This window comes from Melanerpes formicivorus, unplaced genomic scaffold, assembly GCF_026170545.1.
Source record: "Melanerpes formicivorus ecotype bairdi unplaced genomic scaffold, bMelFor1.0.p_v2 SCAF_28, whole genome shotgun sequence".
In the NCBI taxonomy this organism is placed as follows: Eukaryota; Metazoa; Chordata; class Aves; order Piciformes; family Picidae; genus Melanerpes; species Melanerpes formicivorus.
The window spans coordinates 7415713-7433013 of NW_027142380.1; the positions used below are offsets into that span (position 1 = coordinate 7415713).

At 47.6% G+C, this 17301-nt stretch overlaps 1 protein-coding gene across 6 annotated transcripts in view; it reads right to left on the reverse strand.

The window, feature by feature from the left end:
- The window catches only part of FOXP1 (forkhead box P1), a 405896-nt gene extending 391695 nt beyond the window's left edge, over positions 1-14201 (reverse strand). For 5 of the 6 annotated variants that reach the window (XM_068154355.1, XM_068154360.1, XM_068154362.1 and 2 more), the window contains exon 1: positions 14096-14201. The gene's annotated coding sequence lies outside the window, so the exon portion shown is untranslated. Of the gene's footprint in view, positions 1-13278; positions 13775-14095 lie in introns of those variants that run through there. The other variant, XM_068154353.1, reaches the window with a different exon arrangement.
- Between the last annotated feature and the right edge of the window lie 3100 nt (positions 14202-17301).

Consider the following 17301-nt stretch of genomic DNA (forward strand, 5'->3'; position numbering starts at 1 on the left):
AGCTCTCATAGTGGAGAAGAGTCCCCCGCACAGCAAGGGCAACTAGCCCTGAATACACAGCCTGTCCATACTGCCTGGCAGAGGGATGAGGTCCCCACCAGCCCATGCCATGACTTCAGCCCCACGATCCCCATGACATGTGAATGCCAACACCATGCCAGACTATCAGTAAGGTGATAACACTCATAGGCTGTACCTGCTTGGCACAGCTCGAGCAAGGCTCCCTCAGGGCTCCTCCAGTTTCACTTCCTGCTAACATGCACCTGCACCCATTTCAGAAGCAATAAAAGTATAAACCATATTTAAAGCTTTACTCACCCCCCCCATCTAAGCCTGAATGAGCCCTGTGCTATACTAATGACCATCCATGCCAACATCTGGGCAAGCAGACAGCCTGGCCACAGATGGAACCGGCAGCTCTGAGCATGGCTGTCCCTGTCCACCTTCAAATGGCGACATATCCGAGATGTACATCTTGCATGACACTGAGTGAACAGTCTATGGATCAGATCTATTTTTTTGTTGAGAACTTGCGTGATGTCGCTGAGCTTTGGCCATCTATTTCCTTATCACCTTCTGTTCTCTAACTCGGAAGTTAGCCAGCAGGCTGGACACGGTTTTATCTGAGTTTTATGTGCAGCTGCATTTGCTTATCACACAGATAAGTTATTATAAAAACAAGAAAAAACAGCAGCTACTAACCTGGATATCTCTCAGTGCCCTTACCAAAAACATCCAGCCTCTTGGACCAGTTCGTCATCTACTGCTAACAGGAAAGAACCCAAAGAAAACATGACAGTTTGCTTTTCAGTACATGCACACTAACAACTTTAGCATCTGGCACTAAGGGAGCACCATTAAATTAACAACTAAACAGAAATCCATACTTGCACTAGCTTTGGTGGGGTGGTCCCATCAGCAGGCACTGCTGGGAGTATGTCTTAGGGCAGTCAGGCAAGGAGCACTCCTCTGCTCAGAGGGAGAAAAATGGGTCCAAACACAAAGCCTTCAGCCCAGGTTTCACACTGCAGTGAAGCCAACCAAGAGGCCAGAAGTTAATCAAGTGGGTGGCCCTGACCCTCTCGGTCCCTCTTCTGACCTCTATAGAGTCTAATGGGGATGCTCAGCTGGCAGAAAACACTTTTTCCCGCTTAAGTTGGTTTGCTGCTGGTGTAGCTTACCATGCAGTCTCACCCCCTGATCAGGTGGAGACAGCTGAACCACAGGGAACGTGATGGGAAGCACCCAGGGACAAGCAGACAGATCTAATTCTACTTAGCTGCAACGTGAACCAAGCCCTCATTCTATACAGCACCAAGCACACTGTCAAACAGTCTGTGAAAGCAGCATCAGCCTTCATCGGGGAGGGAAAAAAAATACCACAAAGGAGATAACGCTTTTCCAGGGAAACAATCTTCATTTGATTCATGTCATGAAGTTGTGAGAACACCTGAGTCACAGCACACATGTGGACCACTGTAATGCACTTGCAGAGCAAAGTGTCCTCCTCCTCAATCTGCTGAGAGCATCCACCAAGCAGAACTTGACACGCGGAGGCGATTCAACACCGATGAACAGAAACATTAAGACAAGCTGTTCTTAACACAGGGGCTGCACCTGACACTACTTTTATTTACCCAGAAAAGTTTTCTGCTCTGTAGGCTCTTCCCCTTCCAACATTAAGAAGAACCCCCATCCCACCCTGGATGCCTCACTGCAATCAGACAAGCAGACAGTGCTTCCAACACAGGTAGATTTTTGGTTATTTTTCTTCTTGGACCTGTGAGAAATAACAGTTGAAAACCAGGATATTATCTTTTACCTGACAGGGCGTTATGCGAAGCATCTTCCACCCCCTCCTTGTGCTTATGGCATAGAGCAGGGAAAAACAAAAACACCACAAAGAAATGAAGGGGGGGAAAAAAAAAATCTTCCCACCAGTATGTAAATATTTGTGTGTAGTGAGAACAAAGTATTTCCATAAAGCTTTCAATAAAGGATGACTGCAGGCCAAATTTTACCCTTAGATAAAGGCACAGAACTCCAGCTAAAGTTACTCAGAGCTGCCTAAGTTTCTGCAGAGGCCAACTCAAGCATATCACCCTCACCTATAGACAGTCTGTATGCTCAGGAGCTGTGGCCAGACTTCCAGCTCCTTCTCAAAAGGCAGACAAGATCTGCTTCAAATCAGAGAAGAACTTCGGAGATGAGTCAAATCTGCAGGATTTGCTGCAATACTCGCTGCAAAAGAGGATGTGAGAACTGGCAAGTACGCTGTGTTTACTCACTGTGCCATCTAATTCTGGAAACTTGAGCTGAGATTCTGTGTTCCAGCACGACTCCGAGGGGTGGTGGGAAGATCCTGGCCACATTACAAAGCCACTCGCTGGGCAAAACTGGCAGTATTTGCTTCAAGGGGGCCGTGGGCTGGCATGGGCAGAGGTCCTGCAGCTGGCTAGCAAAGTCTCCTGGAGGTAGATACCATACAACATCTACCTCTAGCTCAGGGGATGAGCCTCTGCAGGCAGAGCCTCCCAAGAGGAAAAGCAAAGCTCTAAGAATCACGCACTGCTTCAGCTAATGACACAGATTTACACTGGGTGTTAGCCTGTTCCGCTAAAAAAAGCCAACCAGATTCTTTTTATTTTTTTTCCTGGTGCAAACTGTCCTTTATAGAGACTATTAATATCCCTCTTACTTCAGTTTAAGCTATACTTCTCCTTGTTCTTCCACTGACTTTAAAAGATAACTTGCAAAACAAGATCTAATTTATCTCTCTCTTTTGTCCTTCCCTCCTTTTCCCGCCTGGACAGGAGAGCTGTTTTCCAGGAGAGCCAGTGCACAGAGCACACACTTTTAAGATGTGCTGCGCTCTTCACGTTTTTAAGGGGAAAATTAAAGAAGATACCTAGTTCATAGTCCACAGTTCCCCTTTGATTTCCATCTCATGCAATTAGTCCTTTGCTGCACAAATGAGTAGCTGAGATAAAGCACGCTGCTATAAACAGCCATCTCGAATAGCTCCGAAGATCTTCCTCACTATCAGCCACCGGTGAAGACGAACAGCAGTGGACGGCGACAGCCAGGAGATTATGCTGAAACAAATGTTTTTTTCTTTTTCCCCTTTAAATTACAAAAGATGATCATTTCACTCAGCAATGCCCCCTTATTAAATTGAAACTCTCCGCATCAGAATTAAACACATCCTGTCTTACTCAAAATGAAGTGCATTATTTATCACTAATATTCAATGACAAAAACCTGATCACTTTCTCCGATTATACCACTGATTTCCTCCAGTCATGCATCATTGGCTCTGCTGGTCATTAGCATTATCACAGTGCATAAACTCTGGCTTATGCAGCAAGTTTGATAACAGAGCCAGGCCGCCTATAGCCACTATTTTTCAGTTTGTCCAGATTTACAAGTTTACCTCTTGACCAGCGTGATTCTGTCGACTGGCATCTACTATAATCCCAAAAAATCCTAGTTAATAAATTTCCATTTCCATGCAATAAGCTTCTGCACGATCAGAATTCCTTAGTCAGTACAAAGCACTGGGGGGAAAGAAAAAAATCAGATTTCCCCTTCAGAGGAACCAAAGGGTTTTCTTCATTTGAGAACCCTTTCCTGGAAAGGCCATATTCTAGCCAAACTTAAAAAAGTAATAGGAAATATCTAGTCTTCTCTGACTGCCTAAAACTAGGACTATGCTGGATAGATTTAAGCTATTTTAGCTTAATTCACAGATGACGTTCCCTTTCGACTTTTATGAAACAGCAATTTTTTTTCAGTGTTGCTTTTATAGCAGTGAAGGAAAAAAAAAAAATCAGAACAAATGTACATGGTAAAACATCAGCTAAAATATATCAAGATGAGTTTCTTCCATTCTCAGTTAAATCCTGTGACTGAAATGACAGATTTAAAAGGCTTCCCGAATGAGACCACCATTCCTTACACCACTGGCCTTCAGGAAACTCAAGTAGGTTTGCCAGAGAACAACTTTAAAATACTTGTACAAACAGTAATTATACTGCATACTTTGGACATTCCTCTTCCAAAGCCTTTTAACTATCAAGTAATTTATCACTGAAAAATACATTTCTACTGTTCCAAACATACAACTTGGGAGCTTTACAAACATAATATGTATGTTATCTGAACATCAATGCACAGGCATGTTATTTAAAACTAACAATTTACTACAAGCTATTCCAGAACCTCCTTTCTCCCTGAACTCATTTAATTCAACCAGAACAGGATGAGGCCCCTGACACAACTCCCTGATTAAAATAAATTACCAAAGTTGTTAGCACATTATTACTATTGCGAAACTCACTGAGAAAAATCTCTCCTTGAAATCTGCTCAGGTAGATGTAGGCTATGATGTACTGTACAAACATCCAGATAGATTCTTATTACATGTTACATGCATGAATATTCAAAGAATTTATTCTCTGAGCCAAACTGACTTATATTTTTTTAAATCTTATTTGAAATCAGTTCTAGCCAAGGCAGCCCCTGTGATTTCAACAGAGGTATTTGGGGCTTAGGCCACATAACCAAAGCAAAATCCAGCTGTCATATACAGTACACGCAGAAATGCACCTATTTATGAAATTCACCCGAGGGGGAGGAATAATTTACAGTAGGCTGATCAACAGAGTTTGCATGATACTGTCTGAAGGAGCACTATTTGAGAAGCAGAGCAGTTATGAAAGCAGAAAGTATCAATACTAACGCAATTGGTGCCACTGTATTATGCTATTTGCTGGGCAGGATTCATATCACTCACAGAAAATTTCACTTGGGGTATAGTTTCAGTACAGCTAACTGTGATATTAGAAGTTGGGACCACGATATGAGAAAAAGCTACAATTTGACAAGGTTAATGCCAAATTCTGTGATCTTCATCGAGGCAAAAAGTGGACCAAACCCTGGAAAACAGGCAGTGAGCTGGACAGCACAGTATGCAGAAGTGCCTACATAGATGCTTTCCCAGCCCCTGCACCTCACAATTTCCAGGGGCTTCAATCTGAGCCTTCAGAAGAGAAATGGTGAAAAATACTGAGTTTGTCCTCCTCTGCTCACCTGCTCCTCTACCTGAATGTACAGCCTCTCCAAAACCCACTCTTGACCTTACTGAGCATCAGCAAACATCAAAAGCCTTCTTAGTTGCATCTGTCCCTGGACTTGGCCATTTCTGGCCAAATCCAGCTTCAGCACTCTCCAAAAAGCCCAACATCAGGAGCTGCTCCATGATGCTCCATGTCCCCCTGCACTGCCGCTGCTTTTAATAAGATTTCTGCCACAGGAGGAAAGGAGGATTTACACCATTTTTTTAATGGATTTTTTTTCTTTCCAGCCCAAGTATGAAACGTGGGAACTGGGCTGGGCGAGCTGCCTGACCAGCTAACAAAAATTTGTCATGAGGTTCATGGAAGATAGAGTTCATGACTCACTGTCAGCAAGCTTACTATTACAACATAAAAGCTATTATAAAAAAAATAAATAATGCAAGCACTCAGATGAACACTTCGCAAAGGTTTTAACTTCTTAATCCCAAACAGACTACTCCTGAAATAAGGCTTGCAACAGGCCCAGCTGACTATAGTCATAAAAGACAACCTTGCAATCAAAAGGCTATTAGCACAGAACATTTTAGTTGTATAAAAAACCTCTCCAAACAAATAAACAATTCTGCTCCCTTGGCATTCCCAGAGTTTCTTGGGAAGAGGTGTCCCACTGATGCTCACCTCTCAGCTCTCCAGTAGCAGAAAGAGAAATTCAAATTTCACATCCATTCCGCAGAGCTGGGAAGATGCTTTTTAGAACTGACATTCCTAGAGAAGTATCAGTTAATTACTAAATCCTTCTTAATGGAATGATTAACATCCTTCCAGCAAACAGGGATGTGATGATTTAACGTTTTACAGCACGTTTCATTACAGAACCGGTAAAGTATTTAATACCACTCCCCTCTCATCTGCTGCGACCACTCATTTCTTTATAGCCAGCTACATTTTTCACTTCTGCAGAGCAGCCTCAGATACACAAAACTCTGCATGACTTTATTCTGCTGTGACCAGGGACCGACCTCCAGATAGGAACCAACATAAGCACTGGTGGCTGCAGCGCCAGGGAAATCAAGGTATGAGGCAGCACGGAGCAACAAGCCTGGAACAACTTCATCAGCATCCCAGGAACACCGTGTCGCTGCGGAACAGGGGCAGCCACTTCAAAGGGAAGCGGGGAGGGATGTTTGAATCCTGCCTCAGACAGCTCCTGAATCCCTGAGAAACCCTGGTTGCCTGTTTGGCAAGAACAAAAGTCCTTTCAGGGCTCTACCGCTTGCTGCAATCAAGCCCAGGCTCAGGCATTAATTCTGTGGGCAAGCGTTTTGCAGGAAGGAGAATTCGGCATCGATTTTTGTGATCAGCTGTTTAACAGCTGCTCTGAACACACCAGCAGTTCCCCCTCACCATTTTATCTTCCTTTATCACAAGCTTTTTAATAGAGACATGACATTCTGCTTACTGCTGGGCTCTCTCTATTTATCTCTCTCTTAACAACACTTTGGCATCATCAGCTCCGCTATCTGTATCAGCAATAGTGCATGTCCGGTCACATAAAACCAGAGAGGGCTTCCCGAGATGCCTTGGGAACTCTGACTACTCCAGTTTACTGATGTGTTAATATGCCCAATCCACTAATTAATGAACAAACAGCTTAGGCGAGGAGCTGGGGGAGGGACACTAACACGAAGACTGCGGCGAGCCCAAGGAAAGACACTTGACCCTAATTGCTAGCAACAAGATGACAAGACAGATCGGGAAGCACAGCTAAAACTCGGATCCAACATGAAAGGAAATGTCTGGCGAAGAGGGGAAAGCTAACGATGCCGTTAGAGGCTCCAGCCAACCTGCCGAACTGTGCCACCTTCTGTCGGGCTGTTGGTGCTCAGCATCCGAGCACCCAGCCCAGCCAGGGCTCCCCAACAGCCATGGCACCAAGCTCCTACCCCACCCTTCTTTTCCATGCCCAAATCCACATCCTCCTCTGACCCCGAGGATCCAAGGAATGTAAAACCTTGTCAAGGAGAGCTAGGAGTTTGCCCTGATGCTTTTTTGGTGATAAGAAAGCACAGTTCATCCTGCACCTTCCTGGCAAAAGCACCTGATGTGCAGCATCCCAGGGGGCAGTTTTCAATAAGGACCAAAGTACAGCTGATGTTTCAGCCAGAGTCAGGTTTATCCAGGGCAAGTATTCCTCATCTTGAAAGCGGCCTAGGCCAAGTAGCGCAAAGGAGATGCACGAGCAAGGAGGGTCCTGTGCAGCAAGTGCACACACCAGCACGCCAGGAAATGCTTCCATATAGATTTCAAACATACAGAAGAAAAAGATCATAAATAAGCACTTTCTACCTGAAAAAAATAAAATCAATTAAATCAGGAGACTCTGCAGCACCATGCTCTGGGCCAGACATCCAGCCCTGTCACAATGCAAACACATCCCATTACACACAGAGCCTGGTTCTCAGGGTCTCTTTGAATTAACAGCAGCACTAAACTAACTTCTGGAGGAAAGGGGCACTTCTAATAAAAACACAACAGTGACAAGTATTGTAAAGAGAGAGTGATTAGCAGTAAACACCACACTGGAGAATCATCCAAATAAAATGTTCTGGGTATTTATTTGTGTTGCTTTCCAAGACCACTGAAACTGAGTGGAAAACTGAGAGGAAAAAAGCCCACAAAGTAGTTTCAGAGCAGCACTCCCAGAAACACTGTAGCCTACCAGATCTGTGTAAATATTTTATGATATGGGTTCCATTTCAGTAGATCTGTCAAGATATTTACAAGGCTTGACAGTATTCCTGTCTTTAATTAAATTTTCACACACATACTTTAATGTAATTTAAATAGATTATTAGTTGTCAGAATATAGTATAAATTTTGTTTACGATTTAGTTACTTTAAGCACTCACATTGAGGAAACTCATTTAACCCCCTGACTGAGCAGCACTAAGTGTTGAGATGAGACTTCCAAAGAGCTTCTGCTGCCCTTTGCACTCTCGCAATAATCTTAAATTACTACAACTTAATTGCAATTTCAAGGCACTAAAATGGAGATATTTTAAAAACAGCACCGGGAGGGTCAAAGAGAAGAGAAAAATTATTTAGTCCTCCTCAGGTACCAGATGCTTCTAGGGGAGAAACTGATTTTGCCCATGCTCTTCTCTTCTTTGCTCGTTTTCCACAGGATACTCGTCTTCATTTTCAATACAGCGCTGAACAAAAAAGTTATCACGATTATTCTGGATACTTGCCACAGACAAACAGCCATTAGACATAAGCCTGTTCACTTGCATGCATGGAAGAGATCGGTGCCAGGAGAATAGAAAGACAAAACCCTAGAGCATATTTGCAAAGAAGACTGCACGCGAACAGAGCCAGCAGCTTTCTCTGACTTGGTAGCTCCAATGCTGAAGTAAGGGGGGGGAAAAAAGAGCACATGTTAACACACTCCAGACATCCCAACCAACAAATATCTGATCTCCTAAAAATAGCACAGCTGATGCCTCTACAGCCCAAAATACAGTATTTTAAATTGAAAGACTACAGAGTTCCCACAATTAAGTTTTTCTTCTAATGACTGCATGATTTATACCATCCTACTTTTCTTCCTCCCCTCTCTGTACACTGGCATCACCTTGTTACCTATGGCAGCTGCAATTCCCAATGCACGGCGAGCTGCGGGAATCCAACGGCACGGTAGCTTGTGAGAGCAGCAGGCTGTGAGCAGTGCTCTTGCCAGTGCAAAAGCAAGCAGCTCTAGCAAACACAAGATCTTCTTCGGTTCTTAGTGCAACAAGACATTTTGCAAGGATTTGGCCAACAGCAAACAATCAGAGTCACGATTTAAACACCACTGTGCTTTAGCCCGGCCAAGCACTTACGCGTGTCCTCAGTGGTATGAAGTCAAGGGCTCCCAGCCTGGCCATACCCTCTTCTAAGCATTTCAGTAAAGTTTGGTTGCCAGGACCTCTAAGAACAGTTGCAAAGACGCTGCTGATCTCTAGTGCACGACGTTTAGAAATTCCACTTAGCAAATGCTTTCTGGCTCCTGTTGCGTATCATATCTCTGCTGAACTGCTCGCCAGGTGTGAAAACATGCTACTGTACGTGGAGGGGGGGTTGGAAAGCAAAAGTTTCAGTGATACAAGTTAGTGACACAGATCAGGAGCCAAAGCCAAAGGCAGCGACAGCAGCAGAAGCCCCATTTGATGCCAGCGTGCTCTGGATCAGGCCCTGAATAGCTAGGGCAGCTGACTGCACCCTGAACTCGCCTTTGGGGACACGGGGACTGTGCCATACCCACAAGCCAGCAGGCTGTATTTTCAGGGCAGAGTGCCACCCATGTCATCCGTGCCCCCGATCACACCCTGGTCCTCACCTCCAGTTGCCATCCCCTTCCCACCCTGTCTTCCCAGAGGAGGTTTGCAGGGAAAAGCTCTGGGAAGAGACTTGATAGCAAGGCTCATTTGAAGAATAATTACAATGCACTATTTAATTCTAATGTAAGCTTAAATACCAACAGCAAACAAACCGCTCGTGCACCAGAGCTGCCTGACTACTGCAGGGCTCGATCCTGCTCCCCCCGTAGCTGGGAATCCCCAGCAAATCTTCCTCTGCGGGTGCTGTGTCCATGCACACACTCATGCTCTGTGGATGCACTTGGGAAGGCAGGGAAGGCCTGGAGAAATGCTGTGCCTCCAAAGAGAAACCAGCTACCTGTGAAAATCTCACTACATCTCCTCCAGCCCTGTCTCAGCTGCATAAAAATACTTCAGCTCCGTGCCTTGAAGTTGCAATTAAATTGTAGTAATTTAAGATTATCACAAGAGCAAAGGGCAGTAGCAGCTCTTCAGCAGACTCCTCTCACCACTTAATGCTACTCAGTCTTGGGGTTAAATGAGCTTCTTTAGTATAAGTACCTTAAAGCAAGTGAATCGTAAACAAAATTTATACTATTTTCTGACAGCATATAATCTATTTAAATTTATTAAAGCTTCTCAGAGAAAATTTAAGGGGACAGAAATATCATTATGCCCTATAAATAACTGGACAGCCTTGCAGAAATAAACTCTATTTCACATACACATCCTACATATGTGTGTGTGCATGTTATTTGATATACAAACAGATGCTCAACAGATATTTCAACCAAAGAAATTACATTATCCACTTCAATCTCTCACCATAAATGACCACAAGCAGGACGAATACTAAATGCTCAGCTGCATTCCATAAATTTGCCTTTTTACTACCAGCTTTTTCCCTAATTTTTACAATGCCATGAAGCAGGAATCATTCTGGAGCTGCAAATGTTTACATTATATCATACCAAGGATGATAATGCAAATTTTAGCTCTTAAAAAAAGGTCACCCACTCTAAGAGCAAAGCATATTGCAGCATATGCTGCGCAATAATGCCCAGTGAATAACTCTGCTCAACTTTCCTGCTCCTTCTTCTCACCAGAACAAAAACTAGCTGTGGTATGATCACTGGTGGAACTGATTTAAGCAGAAAATGTTTATAGACGTTAAAAAACATTACACATTACCCAAAATGTCTTAACAGCATACATGTGCACGTTTAACACACATACTTTTTATTGTCTAATTAAAGTATATACCATAAAAAATCCACAGGCTTTATAATACGTTATGCAGGATGGTTATGAAACCTTACCTTATACAAAAGTATAAAGTACTTATTGTGCACTGTGTGATCTGCACTGCTAATTAAAGAAATACTTATGCAGAAAGGTTTGGGATTTCTTAATTCTTCAGTAGATGTGCACTCGGTCTGCCTCCTGATTAATATACATTAGGGTATGTTAAAGCCTTTCCCTCCGATTATTTTTTGTTTAATAGATATTTCCATTCTTTTGGAATACTCAAAAGAACTGAAAGAGGGGGCACATTTGGAGAGTTTGCAGTGAAGTGTTTGAATACAAACACAAAAGTGTCAAGCAACAAAAATAACCTAACTCTCACTGGTTAACTTTGATTAATACTTAAATCCTAAATGCTTACTGAAGTAAAAACCAAGGATCTGTTAATAGTCCTTACTACTATTTCCACCTAAAAGCTACAGAGTAACAGGGTGCCTCTGAAAGAGCCATAGGGACAAGTTACACACAGCTTTGCAAAAATCCTTGCATATCAAAATTAAGGTGTCCCTGAGTGGCTAGCAATATGCTTGAAGGAAAGACATCACAAGTTTTGTAAACTCTAGGAAAGCAGTCATACAACATACAATGCTTAATCACAGCCAAACTCCTCTATTACACATCAGCACAGCACTTAAAGAGGGAAACAAAGAGGGGGAAAAAATAATAATCCATGTGTCCTTACAATTCAGAGATCCAGAAATAAAATTTTAATTCCACAGAACTTTTATGGTTTCCAAGCTTAGACTACGAAAACATCCTCTCCTTTGCAACTCTGGACAGCGTAACAAAATCAAGCCCTAAGTCTCTCTGAAAGTGTACACAACGCACTCCAAAGAGCTATGACTCAAAGGGGGGAAAAAAATAATCACCCCAAACTTAAACCTCATGCACAAAAAAAAATTAACTTTGCAATCAAAATCACAAGCAAGAGAAAGCCTCGTTGGAAACAGCAGTTATTTTTCTGAGAGTTATCCTTTGGTTTCACAACAAAGATCAGCATTTGTAATGGTCCATTTCTGCATAAGTGAACATATAGCCTTGCTGCCTGATCGAATAGTCCAGAGCTTTCAGTGAGGCAGCTCCTGACAACAGCCCAGCAGCAGCTTTGTTTGATCTCTCCTGCCTTCCTTAATCTGGGTTGTCAAGGTTCACTTGTTGGAGGCTGTTTACTTTACTTTTTCCAGAAAAAAAAAAAAAAAAAGAAGAAAAAAAAAAGTGATTTTTTTTTTCTGTCTCATACAATGACTAATCCAAAGACTAAGGGGGAAGAATGCTGCCAATGCAAGATGTTAAAGCTACAATACCTTTTTGCAATGAGATTTTTTAGCCGACACCTTTTGAATGGTAACTAGTGAAGAGCTTCCTCCCCCAGTGCCCTGGTCCATTCAGTATGGTTGTGAGATAGTTCAAATAAAATGTGCAGTGGAAAAGACACTGGAACCAGCAGCCCCGATTTCTCCCCTTCATCCCCCAAATCTAGCAGTAAAGACGCCTCTCCTCCACTCGCTTCTCTGAGAACTTGAATTATTTCAAGCTCTCTCAAACTTAAAGTAGGAGATTCTCAACGCTAAGAGCAACTGTACAAATAACACTAACTCCAGTGAAATGCCTTTTTCCCTCCCCCCAAAATATTAGAGCAAACTGTGGATTAACAGCACAAGCAGCAAGTTTCTTCGACGACATCCTTGAAACTTCTAATTAAGAAGCTGTCATTAAGTGACACCAACATTTGGCCAAAGCAGGTAAAAACGCCACGTTCAGAAAAACTACAAGGAAAGGAAACGCCGTTTCGAGACTTCTTTTAATATTTATCACCGTCCAGCACCCTAGAAATCAGCAAGCTACGCTGTTGTCGCCGACACGCTACAAGCAGCACCCGAACGTTACTCACTCAAAGAACAGTTACTAAAAATGAAACCTTCAAACTTCTGAGCACAGAAGTTAGGCTCCAGCTTCTCCACAGAAGCGGCGCTGGGAGCGCTGGCAAGCGGCGGATACCTCGGCTAAGTACGGGAAGACTGAGCGCTGCTGCTGCCTCTGCCGCAGCCTTTTGGGGAAATCGGGGGGTGGGGGAGAGTGGGGAAGGGAGAGAAAAAAAATAACAAAGTAATCTTGCTTGGTTTGATTCACTCAAAACCAAAAGCACGCAATCAAAATCATTAACAGCAAAGTCGCAGGAGGAAGGCTCGCTAAAATAGAGGCGCTCCGCAGCCTGCCTAGCGATGCTCTCCGCGCCGGGGCCGCCCGATTAATTAATAGTTGCGCGGGTTGGGGAGGGGAGGCCGCTGAGACCCGCGCACCACTCCGCGCCCCGCCGCCGGCTTCAGGTCTCCTTTTTTTTTTTAAGGACAAACTTTAAAAAAAAAAAAAAAAAATCCAAAATCAAGAAACCAAACCCCAAACCCGTGGGGCGGGGGGGAGGAAAGAGGCGCGGACACGCCGCTCGGGACCCGCCTGCAGCGCGCAGCCTCCCCGGGATGTGCGGCGATACGCGGAGCTGCGCGGGGCGGCAGGTGCGCGGGGTGGCCACTACTTACCGGGCAGCGGCGGCAGCCCCCGGCTCCGCGGCGCGCAGCAAGCCGCGGCTCCGTCCCGAGGGTCTGCGCGGAGGGGACAGGGATGCGCACGTGAGAGATGCGCGGTCCGCACCCGCGCAGCGAGAAGTTGCGGCGGGCTGGGGAGGCGCGGATGTTTATTCAAACACTTCGTCTCCAGAAAAAAAAAAAAAAAAAAAAAAAAAAAAAAGAGGAGGGGGGATGGGAGCAGCGGGCTCCAGGGAGCTGAAGTGGGGGAGGATGCGCTGCGCGGAGCTCCGCGCCTGCGGAAGAGACTGCGCGGGCGGAAAGCCGCAACAGGTGCCGAGGGGGTAGGGGGAACGGGGCAGGCAGGCCCAGCGCGGGGGGAGCACGGACGTTCGGGGGACGGGGGGCTGGGGGGGACGGCCCCGCCACAACTTCTTGCCCCGAGTGTTGAAGTTGGGGCGTGCACGCCCCTCGCGCGGAGGGGACCCGGCGCAAAACAGAGAGAGAGCGCGGAAGGGGAAGGCGGGGGGGGGGGGGGTGGGGGGAGGGGAGCAGGGGGCTCCGCATCACACTCTGCACGGAGGGTGCGCGCAAAGCGGAGCTGGGGATGGGGGGGGGGGGAAGTTTCTAAAGTGGGCGGGGAGGGGGTGCAGGCAGAGGGGGGTCCGCACCCGCGCACCGCTGCGCCCCCCCTCACTTCCCCGGTACCGGGAAGAGGGGAGGCGGGAGGAGGGAGCCGGGCACGTGGGGCCGGCGGCGGGGAGGGGGGTGGGAGGAAAAGTGCAACAGCCCCGGAGGAGCGGGGAAAGTGTCGGGGGGGCGCCGGACTCACCCGCAGGACTCGGCCTGCCGCTGCCCAGCACGGCGCAGCCCCGGCGCGGGCGGGCGGTGCGGAGCGGCTCGGGGCTGCCTCTCCGTCCCGTCCCTCCCCTCCCGTCCCTCCGGCACGCCGAGCCCGGGCGGCGCGGCGGCGTGCTCCGCCGCTCGGTAAATAACAATAGAGCCCTCCGCTCGGCGCCGCGCCCGCGGGGCCCCGCACGCCGGCCCCGCCGCGCCCCCCGCCCCGCTGCCGCCGCCGCCCCGCGTCCCCCCCTTCCCCGCCCCGCGCAGCTCCGCTCCCACACCCGCCCGCCCGGGCGGGCCGGGGGCGGCCGACAACACCCCCGCGGAGGGAGATGTTGTTATTTTTTGCTGTTGTCAGTCTCTGACGTCACATCCACCTGCTGGGTAAACAAGGCTCGGTGCAAGGGAAAAATACTAATAAAAAAATATAAAATAATAAAAGACGAGGCGGGGAAGCGCGGAGGAGGGGTGGATTAAGGAGTGGGACCTCCGCCAGCGCCCAACTCCGCGGAGGATCAGCTGTGGGTGTTGGGGGGATGTTGGGGGGCGGAAGGGGGGGGGGGCGGGGCAGCCCCGCGGGGAAGTGAAAGTGGCCGCAGAGCGCCCAGCCCAGCGCTGCGCCCCCCGGCGGAGAGTGCAGCCAGGGGGCAGGAGGGTCGGGACAGCCCCGTCAGTGGAGGGCAGCGCTGAACCTCCCACCCCCACCCCCACCAACTTTTCCGCGGCATACCATAGAGGACTGGGGAATATCAGGCGAGCAGAACACCTCGCAACGTCTTCCGCTGATGCCCGCGGAGCCCGCCTTACCTGCGCGGAGCGGCGAGGCGGGCGCACCCTGCGCTCTCCTCCCGCAGCACAGGCGGCTGTTGGCGCAAACACTGCTTAGAAACACTGCGCGAGTGCGCTGCGGCGTGCACCAGCCGCTGAACGGGAGTGCCTGGCCCTGAAGACCGGGCTGAGCGTGGCGCCCATCTGCAGGGGATGCCTCGGCCCCGGCCGCAGTTTGAACCGCGGGTCTCACCCCCGCGGGTGGATGCGCGGATCTGCCCGGCGAAGCGGCAGCGCTCCCGGCAGAGCCGTCGGAGCTCCGGTGGAGGGCCGGTGGTGGGATCAGGGGCAGCGTCCGCGGAGAGAAGTCGAGCGGAGGTGAGAGCCGGGACTACCCGGGTCCCTCCAGCCCCGCGGATCCGACACTCGGGCACCGGAAAGTTTAACATCACCGGCATCCTCAGTGTCGAGCAATTGGAGGTCGAGGCGAGTCCCTTGGCGGCAGTCCGACAGCGCGGAGGTTGCGCGGGTGGGAGAGGACATTAGCGGGGAGCATCCTACCCTCCCACAGCATCGCACCCCGCTGCAGGAGGCCGGGACGGCAGCGAGAGAAACAGGGGCCTGTCCGTCGGCGGACAACCCGAGGGGATGGAGCTCTCGGTGCCCTTAGTCAGCGGGCTGCCGCGGAGTTTTCCTGCGGGACACACTTAGGGGAAAAAACTTCCACCCGCCGGGAACCGAACTCGATTTTCATCCCTTCTTTTGTTGGGTTTTTCGCGATAGTGTTTGTATCCCCCCAGGACTGACACGGAGCTTCTGGGCTGGAAGGGAAAGCTGTTTTTAAACATGGTTAAAAGGGATAGGGGACAGAGAGCCGCTCCCGCGGACAGCACTGCGATCCGTGGAGCCCTGTGCCCGGGCCCATCCCCGTCCCGGCCGCCCCGGAGGCTGCGGTGTGTAGGGCCGGGCCCGAGGCGCCACCTCTTGGCGGAACCGTTCCATCGGCGGGGGAACGGCTCTGGCAGCAATTAACACCTTAAATTACAGTAATGGCGAGGTACTTATGCCTAATTCATTATATTTTAAATAATTAAGGGGGGAGGGAGGAATAGCTGCAAATAAATATTTGCGAAGATGATGTTTGTGGTACTTTAAGAGTAATGATCTTCGCAGGCTGCTGGAGAGGCAGGTGAGGCAGTGCTTCTGCATCCTCAGTTAACACCAGGATTTGTGGGACTGGGAGGCACCAGCAGCTTCACAAAGCATTTACCATCATCTTAACTTCTGTAGTTTAAATTTTTGGGTTCAGTAGGAAGAACAAAGATATGAACCTATTATAACAGAATTATTTTAAATGCTACTGTTGTATTGGTTCTACATTTCATCCTGAAATAAACCTTTACTGGAAACTTCTCCATCTCCTGTTTTGAACGTCCCTAATCTAACCCAGTACATCAGCGCTGTAAAACATGATTAATTCCACAGACAATACCAGCGGTGGGACTTCTTTCTCCCCCTCCGCCAATGTAGCTGTTAATTGTACTTGAATTGTTTACTGCTGTATTGTTTTACAAGTGCCTGGAGAAAGATGCTTGATATTCCCACCACCAGCAGAGCCATCCCAAGAGCAAACCCTTGGCAGATTTTGGCAAGGGTGTATATGGGCTACAACTACAGCTTGTTAGCTTAAATAAATAAATAAATATGATGAAGGTGATGACGCCTCTGTAATTATAGGTGTTACTTGTTTGAAAGTCGGAATGTTTTCCAAGCTGCTGTAACACCACACCTCTGCTGTCCCAGGAGCCAGGCCTCGGAGTCCTTTCTGCTTTAGTCACTGGTTTATGAGGCTTTGTAGAGCACATCACCAACTACACGGCTGGTTCCTGGGCTGCTTCACACTCCTGCATAGGTGCAAAGCCCATCAGGCATCAAAAGTTCAGATACATAGCTCTTAGTGCAAGAAAGACATGGACCTTCTGGAGAGGAGACCATAAATATGATCAGAGCATTGGAACAACCCTGCTGTGAGGACAGGCTAAGAGAGTTGTGTTGTTCATACTGGAGAAGAGAAGGCTCCAGAGACACCTTATTGTAGTCCTTCAATACTTAAAACCCGAAAGAAAGATGGAGACAGACTTTTTAGCAGGGCCTGTTGTGACGAGATAAGGGGTGATGGGTATAAACTAAAAGAGAAGAGATTTAGTTTAGATAGAAGGGAAAACTCTGAGGGTGGTGAAACATTGTGCCAGGTTGCCCAGAGAGGTGGTAGATGCCCCATCCCTGGAAACATTGTTGGTCAGGTTGGACAGGGCTGTGAGCACCCTACTTCAGTAGAAGATGTCCCTGCTCAGTGTAGGGAGTTGGGACTAGTTGAGCTTTAAAGGTCCCTTCCAGCTCAAAGCAGTATGTGATTATATATGAAGG